This window comes from Lactuca serriola, chromosome 6 (genome assembly GCF_051521515.1).
Source record: "Lactuca serriola cultivar US96UC23 chromosome 6, Lser_US96UC23_V15, whole genome shotgun sequence".
Taxonomy (NCBI): domain Eukaryota; kingdom Viridiplantae; phylum Streptophyta; class Magnoliopsida; order Asterales; family Asteraceae; genus Lactuca; species Lactuca serriola.
The window spans coordinates 152,828,978-152,838,663 of record NC_136413.1 but is presented as its reverse complement, the minus strand read 5'-3'; positions in this window follow the sequence as shown (position 1 = coordinate 152,838,663).

The window sequence follows — 9,686 nt, the reverse complement described above, 5'->3', positions numbered from 1 at the left end:
CAGTACTAGCATGCAAATCTACAAGCTCATAAAGCAGGCATATAAAGGAATCTCTCCCAGATCCTTAGCCCTAATCTAGCATGCAATTCACAGATTCACAATTCAAAACATATCAAATAACACGTATGAGTATTTTGGGAAAACTTACTTGAGCTTGGATGATTGCATGCACCACACCCTTTCTTATTTTGGAAAACCATATCTTAAAATATGTTTTTTTTTTGAAAACTTTACCAAATTCTCAGTTTTAGTTCAGACACACCCGAGAGTGTGCCTGAATCCCTCAAACCAAGGCTCTGATACCAACTTGAAACATCCAAAAACTATGAACCAAAATTTTCATTTTTGATTTATGTAAAAACAATATTCCATAACATTGTTCATACAACCCAATAAAAAATATGTCAAACATCATAAAAATCAGAGTATGTCCCATAAACACAATTCACATGGTGTGTGCGATGCAGTCAACCCGAGCTGTTCCCCTTGGAACCAGAAGTACCTGAAACATAAATAAAAACCATAAGCACAAAGCTTAGTGAATTCCCCAAGATACCGCATACCAAACATATCATATAACGGGCCCTGCCCAATGAGATACGGGCCCCACCCACACTCGCATAATGGCCCCACTCAATAAACATACATATACAAGCACATACAAGTATCACACAAACAACAAGCATATCGACATAACCAATCAAGGGTCGGCCTTAGTGTCTTAGACTCTCTAAACCTAGTGATGAAACTCACCTCAAAAAGTTGAATGAAACGAAGGATCCTTGATTGCTAGTCCTATAGCTCCCCGAGCTATCAATTTCCAAATAAAAACCAATTAACATTTGGGATCTACATCATAACCAAAAATCCTTACTTAGGGTAAAAAGACCATTTTACCCGTAACCTAGCTTGGTCCAAGAATGAAGCCCATAACCATAATCCAATGGTCCCAAGATTTAAACAATCCATCAAGGCCGAAAATATGGTCCAATATCCAATTGGGCCCAATCCCTTCACATGGGCCTTAGCCTAAGGCCCAATAATGTTCCTAGCCCAAAACTCCGAAAATCAGATGGCCTAACTAAATCCTAACCTTCTAAGCCCAAACAATACCCAACATCAAAATGCCATCAGACTGAGTACGTTGGGCGTACTCAGCTGGTACGCTAAGCATACTGGCTCGAAGGCCTGTACGCCCAACGTACTCTTCCGATTCAGCCAACTTCTAGATTTAGCTTCGAACCCACTAAGACTTTGTTCCAAAATGCAGATATGACCTCCTTAAGCTGAAATATCACGTAAATTTGCTAACTTTACGTCCATTCATGAACGTAAGAAGCTCTAAAGCTCAACAAGGACTTAATGAATGCATGAGGCCCCTAAACTCCATAAAGTTGGCACCTTTATGCTAAAGGAGCCCATGAAGACCTTAGATTTGAATGAATAAGCCTTTGGGACGTCCTAATCCCATCATCCATCCAAACCATGGATAAAAACATAACAATTTAACCCAAAAATAGATCTAAGCATCTAACAATCAAGATGGGAACTTGATACTTCAAAAGCTTGGCAAAGAAGATGGTGATTCTGGATCCAAGACCTCCTCTTCAGGCTAAGCAACTTTTAGCTTCTTCAACTCCTTCAAAATGCACAAAAATGAACACCAAAAGCTCTCCAAAGGCTCACACACTCATCAATGGAAGCTAAGACTCGATTTTAGGGTTTCTATACTGTAGAGGATGATAGGGAGGGTAACACTTGGGACTTAATGACATTATATATGGATTGAACCGTAAAAATTAGGGTTTTGGGTCTGAGCACGTATGTTGCGCTTACATCCTTGTACACAGAATATACGTGCATGCCTCCGCGATCCACTTATTAGACCAACTACGCCCCACGTACACCAGGATTACGCCCAACGTACAGCCTCGACTAGCCCACACATGAAAGGCCCAAAACACTAAGCCCAAAGCAACATAGCTGATTTAAACAATTAAATAAATAATACCTTGGAACCATCGGGCGTTACTGTAGGGTTTTGAGCATTCTAACACTCCTAAATGTACATGCAACCCTAAATACCTCTGATCTATGTTTTCTCTATTATACATGCAAATATGAACTTTCCAAGGTATTCATCCTAACTAGCAAAATAAAATTGATTCATATGGATATCTCAAGTTAGAATTACATACTTATTAGATGTAGAATGTCTTCATGAAGCTTGAGTGCCTAGTGCCCCAAGTGTGACATCTCAAATGGTTCACACAACACCAAATGCACATGGAATGACTTGAGAGAAATGGAACACTCCTTGAAATCGTCTAGCCCTCATATTCACACACTAGTGCACAATTTCTTGAGCCATGGGATTCTTTTATATGGTGGCTATTAGGGTTACACCATGTAACTCATAACTTTACCCATTCCTTATGCTCCATGGATTATCCATGGGTCACCCCATGGACTTAGTCCAACATAAGTAATCTTGGGTCACAAGCCCACATATATAAGAATGAATGATTTACACAATCAACCCATATATTTAATTAGTCTCCTTTTGATCACTTAATTAATTCCAAATTAATTCTTGATCAATACTAATTAAATAACCTTATTAATATATTAGAACTTATAATATATTAACCAACCTTAAGTGTTATTTCTATCATTATAGTCTATCTAAATGCATGATGCCAGGCAACCCAAATGGACCATGTCGGGTCGGGTCAAGTCTTACCAATTATAGTTATGGACTTAGACATTAATCCAACAGTCTCCCACTGGATAAGTCTAAAACTATTATTGCGTATGACTTCAAGAACCGACTGGCAATCGTAGCTCTCAAAAGCTTCTGTCGAACTCTTACCTTGTCGATGAACTCTGACCTTTGTCAATGACTTGTCCATTAGATAAGGGATCATATATTCCTCCACTCTAGATATCATATGGACTGAGACATGGATTATAAATCATTCTCTTTGTCCATTTGTTGTTTCCCGATTTCCGATTCATGATGACTGACTGATTGAACAAATCAAGTCAGTCATGGCTTGGCCAATCACTTACATGTATCATCATTTAATCATCGAGGGGCCCACCGATATCGCTTTTATCACGAAGGTAAAAGGAATGGATAAAGTTCGACTCATATGGCTTGTTCTACTACGTGTTGAATCATACACAAAGGCACGTTTTATAACATCGAGTTACCGAATGCGTTTTCGTGCAATCAATGTACATTCCACCAATGGGATCATTTCCACATTCCCCTTTTGACTATCACTTCTGAACAAGAGTTGCCTCTTTTGACTAATCTTACACATATTTATTGAACAACTTCCACCAATGGGATCATTTCCACATTCCCCTTTTGACTATCACTTCTAAACAAGAGTTGCCTCTTTTCAGAATATGCCAATATGGTCCTTCCAAAATTAACACCATACTTCCAACTGTCCCTGAGCAACCAATCTTTGGTAAACCTTAGATTGTACTCAACGATTGCCTAATCGTTTTAGTCGTATCCAGTTCTAGACCTTTTCCCTTCTTAATGCCCCAGGCATTTGGAAAATTTTAGAAAGGATGAATATAGCACATGTAATCGATCCTATATCTGAAGCATATGGGACACGATTCATGATGTCTCACATAAAGACTAAACTAGTCTTTTGCTATAATATTTCCATTTCAATTTGCCAAGTTCTCATAATTTAGATTATGAAAAAAGGGTGTTGTAATCATAATCGAATTTTAGAACGCAAATAATGAACCCATATATATAATTTCCTTATGAAATTCATATATATTCTTGACTAAATTTGATTAAAATCTCAATCTAAGCTTTTAGAATTGAAATGAAGTATAATTTCCTCTCCCTTAATTATAGCAAAACAACTTTTTCAACCCCTTCCGCCTTAAGAATTGAAACTTTTGTTTTCTATAATTAACATTGCTAACTTGAAATACGTATCATAATTATCATGCTCCCACTAACATGATGATTATTAGCATAACACTTATGCTCCCACTAGCTTTGACATGTACTCAGAAATCAGCTGGACTTTTAGAAAAACAATACTTTATTGACTTTCTTACCAAAGTTCATATTTCTGATACTAAATTGCTTTGATAAAACTTTATCAATATCATACACCTTATCTTAGATAGTTCATAAGTGTGTCTAAACAATTTAAGAACTATGAAAAGGGATGTCGTAATCATAGTCTCAATTGTTTAGACCTTTTGCCACTTCTCACAAGTCCATGTTAGTGTGCCGGTTAACCACACAAGCTCAACTAACAACTTTGAGAATGCAAATATCACAATTGCTATCTAGTTAAAATCTACTTAGTGAAAGTGTTTCCTCACCATCATTTTCATGAATCAGAGAGAAACCTTATGACACTTAGATTTAATGGTGTATGTGTTCTTATCCATGTGAATTGTCAAAACCATAGTCACAAGACATGGATAATGACAAATCCAAACTCATATGGACTAAACTCAATCTTAATTTCTTACCATTTGGCAGCTCAAGGGCCTGCCATTGCTTCCCAGTTGTTGTGCAACCGAATGAGAACTCTAAGAACTCATATGCAAAGCCAAATTTAACTGGAATGGGCACAGAATATGTCAACACGATAGGTTATAAACCTCAAGTCGTGTGCTGGTGAAGAACTTCAGGTTTTATTCTTGATTAGTTCTTGAGACTTTCAAGACCTTTAAAACCCCCACTGTCCTCTTGACATATAAGACTCCCTTGTCAAACATCCAAGAGATAATGTAGATTCTAATCAAGACAAACACTTCACACAATTGGCCTTAATTGGTCTTTGTTTTGTCCAAAACGTCACAACTTACCAATTTCAAATGTACAAGAGTAGAAAACTTTTACTCTTACATTTGACTAGTGTTTTAAACCTTTCTTTAAGATATTTCACTCAACTTACAGTCTTGGAGTATGACTCTAATACTTGTTTTGGAACGAAGTATGACTCATCTTCTTGATTTGAGCACTTCAACAATTCATAGCTCCTCTTCTTAGCTATCAGAATGAACTTAGAGGATGAATTGCGATAAGGTCTCTTAATCATTAAGATGATCATATGACATGATACTAAAGTACTCTCCCGTCTTTTCAGATTTGAGAAACTTTTATCCTTCTGCCTAATTTGATTCTTCTTATTCGTTGTGCCATACATTGGAACCTTTTCCAATGTCTCAGAAGTATACTTAAGCTTGTAAGTATAACTATATTTACTGAGCTTTAGTAAATTATGACGAATAATCTTATCGATCTTTTGTGGTGGACTTGACCAGTGCACAAGAATGTGTACTCAATCCCTTAGTCCTTCACTTGACTCATATATACATGTGAACAAGGAACTAGTCTTAATTTTCCAAAGATGAAAAATTCTCATTCATCATGCTATACAACTTGTATGATTCTAAGTTTCGGTCCAATTGAAACTTGGGTGATGAGGATCTTTCCTTATTTGGTAAATTTAGACATTACCACAAATGAAAGAATCAATTTCATATTTCCACTCCTGCTATTAATGGAATCATATAAGCAACAATTTTTTTGTCCTCAAATGCCATTGTAAGGATATTTTAAAATAAATAAAATCATCATTTTTCCTTTTATTTTAAAAACATTGCGGAAAACTATCCTTACAATGCAAAAGAGCATGAAAACTTTGTTGTTATCTATTCCTAAGCAATATATCATAACTCCTAAGAAGTAGCTCAAGAATCCGATCTTCAAACTATGCGATAGAAATCCATCTACGCGATCAGATTCAACATATTCTTTCTTTAGGTTTCTTCACTTTTCTTTGATTCTTACAAACATCAACATGTGACCCAGTCACATCATGTATCAAGAATCTCAATATAGAAACTTATCAGAGTTAGATAGTGGATTTTACCTGAAGTAGGGTTAAACTTATTGACTTTAACATCCTTAGGTAAAAATGGCAGCTTCGCAGACTTAGCTTTTCTCTTTACCATTTGGCCCCTTCGTTTGGAAATATAAACATATGGACCCTTTGGTAATGGTACCGGTACTATCACAGACTTAGCTTTTCTCTTTACCATTTGGTCAACCGAGTTGACTATGGTCGATCCTTTTCCATTAGGAAGAGAATGATTTTTCTGGATTTCCAGTGTCTTCATTGTCAATGTCCATAAAGTTTTAGGAAGTTGATCTTAGCAAATAGATAAGATCATTAAGGGTCTTGTCATAGTCTGTTTCATAGGAGTCCCAAAAGAACTCACTATGTGACTTAGAAAGTGATTGAACCACCAACTTTCTCAAGACTTTGACACCCAACTCTCCCGGCTTGTCAGTATGTGACTTCATCTCCAAGATGTGAGCACACCTAGACCTTTCCTTGCCAATAGGGCTTGAGTGACCTTGAACTTGTGGGATAGGGAGAATAATTGGAGGAGGTGGAGGAAGTGAAGTTCCACGAGATTTAGGAGGATCATAGATGTCTAAACAAGACATCTTTTGGGAGATATTCAACATAGTTGATTAAAAATCCTTAATATAACACCCAATATGAGATATTAAGGCTAGGACCCTACAAACTATTTTGATAACTCGGAAGAGGGATGTCGTAATCCAAGCTATAAAATATTTGAAGGTAGGTGAATGACGATTCACCAATTTCCACCAAGATAAACGAAATGTACTATTAGGTTTTAATTGGTTTTGAAACTCCTAGATTCTTTTGAGATTCATTGAACTGTTCAATGGCATGTTTCAATCTTGAGTGTGCCCTTCAGGTTTTGTGACTGGGATGCCGAGGATCACAATACAAGGTGTGAAGTAACCATGCAAATATACTTGGTACCCTTAATATTTACCCCTTAATCGATGTGCCGGTTAACCACACACGCTCCACCAATACTATGATAAATATTAAGTTACCCTTTGCCTACCTTGTTAAATCCAGGTTAGTGTGTCGGTTAACCACACATGCTCCACTAACGACTTAAGCAAAGTGCAAAGTGTAATTTCATGGGTTAGCACCAAATTCACATTTTCCTAAGTAACTAAGATTGGGTATTAATAAGAGTTTAGTTACTTAGTATTTATTATTAATACTTTTAATGAAGGGAGAATTATATTCCTTGTCCTACCCGTTCGGCTAACGACGTTCCACCGGTCAAGGAAGCGGTGGGTGAGAGTGGACACCCATTAAACTGCCATTTTATAGGCAGTCTCCTTATACCCCCCTTATAGACCGGTGTAACATCCCGAGTTCAGGAGTGCAAGTTCAGGGTTCAAAGTGTAAATGTGAAAGGGAAACTCGGCGAGTCCATGGGTGGACTTGGCGAGTAGGGTTGCGATTCTGGTCGCGTGTTTAGTGGCCAACTCGACGAGTCGGTGGCTGGACTCGGCGAGTTGGTGCTGAGTGGAGAAAACCCTAATTCGGGGGTTGAGCCCTATATAAAGAACATGATGTCCTCTCCCAGCCTCTTTACCTTCCCCTTGAGTTCCAGAAGCCCTAGATTCGTGTGAGCTTTCCTTGTGAGAGATTGGAGCCTTTGTGGAGGGAATCTTGGGGAGAAATCGAAGAGCAAGAAGGTTAGAGCAAGGGGCTTTGCAGAGATTCAACTTATTCTTCAGTTGGAGCTTTCATTTGAGGTAATAATCTGCTGATTGATCTTTTGTGCATCTAGATTTATCATTTGTGGGGTTTTTGGGGGCATAAATGAGGTCCATCTCAAGTTTGGTGTAAGATCTGAGGTTGCTACCTCAGATCTGGGTTGTTATTAATCCAGAAAGCCATAAAGTCTATGTACAAGATTTGTGGGTGAAGTCCTTTTGTCCTAAACCCTAGCCCTAGAGTGTAAAATGCTTAGATCTACTTGGATTCACATAAAGTTTGCCACTTTACGTGATGGATGGGTTGTAGAAGGGTAGATCTATGGTTTGGATCATCTGTATGGCCTGGAAAGCTTCTGTATGGATTAAGATCTAGGGGGTACTCGGCAAGTCACAAAGGTGTACTCAGCGAGTTTCTTGAAGATGGGCAGGAACTCAGCAAGTTGGAAGAACAACTCGGCGAGTTGGTTGAAGATAGCCTTAGACTCGGCGAGTCTGTTCTTGGACTCGGCGAGTTTGGTCGTGAGGTCCTAACCTTCTTCTGGTTGAGCCATGAATCGGCGAGTCAAGGGAGGACTCGGTGAGTTGAGTGCGAGGGGACTCAGAGTTGTGAGACTCGGCGAGTCTCGGGGTGACTCGGCGAGTTGAGTCGCGGATTGGGGAAGTTCTGAGCATGGGGACTCGATGAGTCATCGGGTTGACTCGGCGAGTAGAGTCAGTCAGGAGGTTGACTTTGACTTTGACTTTGACCAAGGGTTAACTAGTTGACTTCCAGGGACGTTTTGGTAATTGTTGGCATTTGTTTTGAGTTCTGTGTTGGTGTTGGCTAGTGGTGGAGATCGTATCAGTGGTCGGAGCATCTTGGTCTTATCTTTCAGTCGACAGTTGGGAGGTGAGTTATCCTCACTATATCAACAGGGTCTAAGGCACCAAGGCCGACCCTTTATCGGATTGTGATCCGGGTATCGTTGTTATGTTATTGCTTTGCTATGTTTGCGTCCTGGTAGTTAGGATGGTATTATGTTAGAGACCTAGTTAAGGTCGGTATCCTGGTATATAGGATGATGCTATGCTAGTGACCGGTTAGGTCGGTATCCTGGTTAGGATGATGTTATGTTATGTGATCTGCTAGATCGGCTTGATTGAATGTGAATTGTTATATGATTGAATGTTTGTGTGCACATGGTTGTTGGACTGGGGTTGGGTTGAGGCGGGTCCTGATTTGTGTTGTAGGCCAACATACCCAGGGCGGACCGTTTGTCCCGAAGGCCCAGCGAGCGGCCCGGATAGGCTGTAGGCCCAAGAGGGCGGACCAGACGTGCCGAGGCTCGGAGAGTGGACCAAGCCGACTGAAGGCCCAGTGCGGACGGACCAGTCATACTATAGACTCAGAGAGTGGACCAGGTGGATTGAAGGCCCGATGCGGGCGGACCAATCACACAGTAGACCCGAAGTGCATGGCAGTTCTGTGTTCTGTTATGATATGACATGTTGTGCGTGTATGGTATATGTGGTTGGTATTTTAGGGGTATCTCACTAAGCTTTCGGGCTTACAGTTGTGGTTTAATGTTTTTCAGGTTCTTCAGGAGACCGTGGCAAGGCAAAGGCGTGATCGTACCGCTCCTCATGATTTTGTTTTATGATGTGCTTCTGGGAAGACTCTGATAATAATTGTATTGAAAACCTTTTTGTAATAACTTTATGAAACTGGGTTGTTTTCGAAAAGTTTAAATTGGTTGAAATTTTTAGAGCGTTACAACCGGCTTCGTGAATGCGGCCTACTAACGGTAAGACTGACTTTACTCTTATACATATATATATATATATATATATATATATATATATATATATATTATTAACTTATAATATTATAAAGTATAAGGGTTGAATTTTAACTTTTAAAATTCTAAGGGCTAACTTGGAATTAAAGTATTCATAAGTGAAAACTTTTCAAATTCCAAAACTTGAGGGCAAGTTTTGAAACTATTCAAAACTAATTAATTCCATAACTTATGTGTTTAAAGTAGTTTTAATTAAAAAACTCTTCAAGTTCCATAACTTG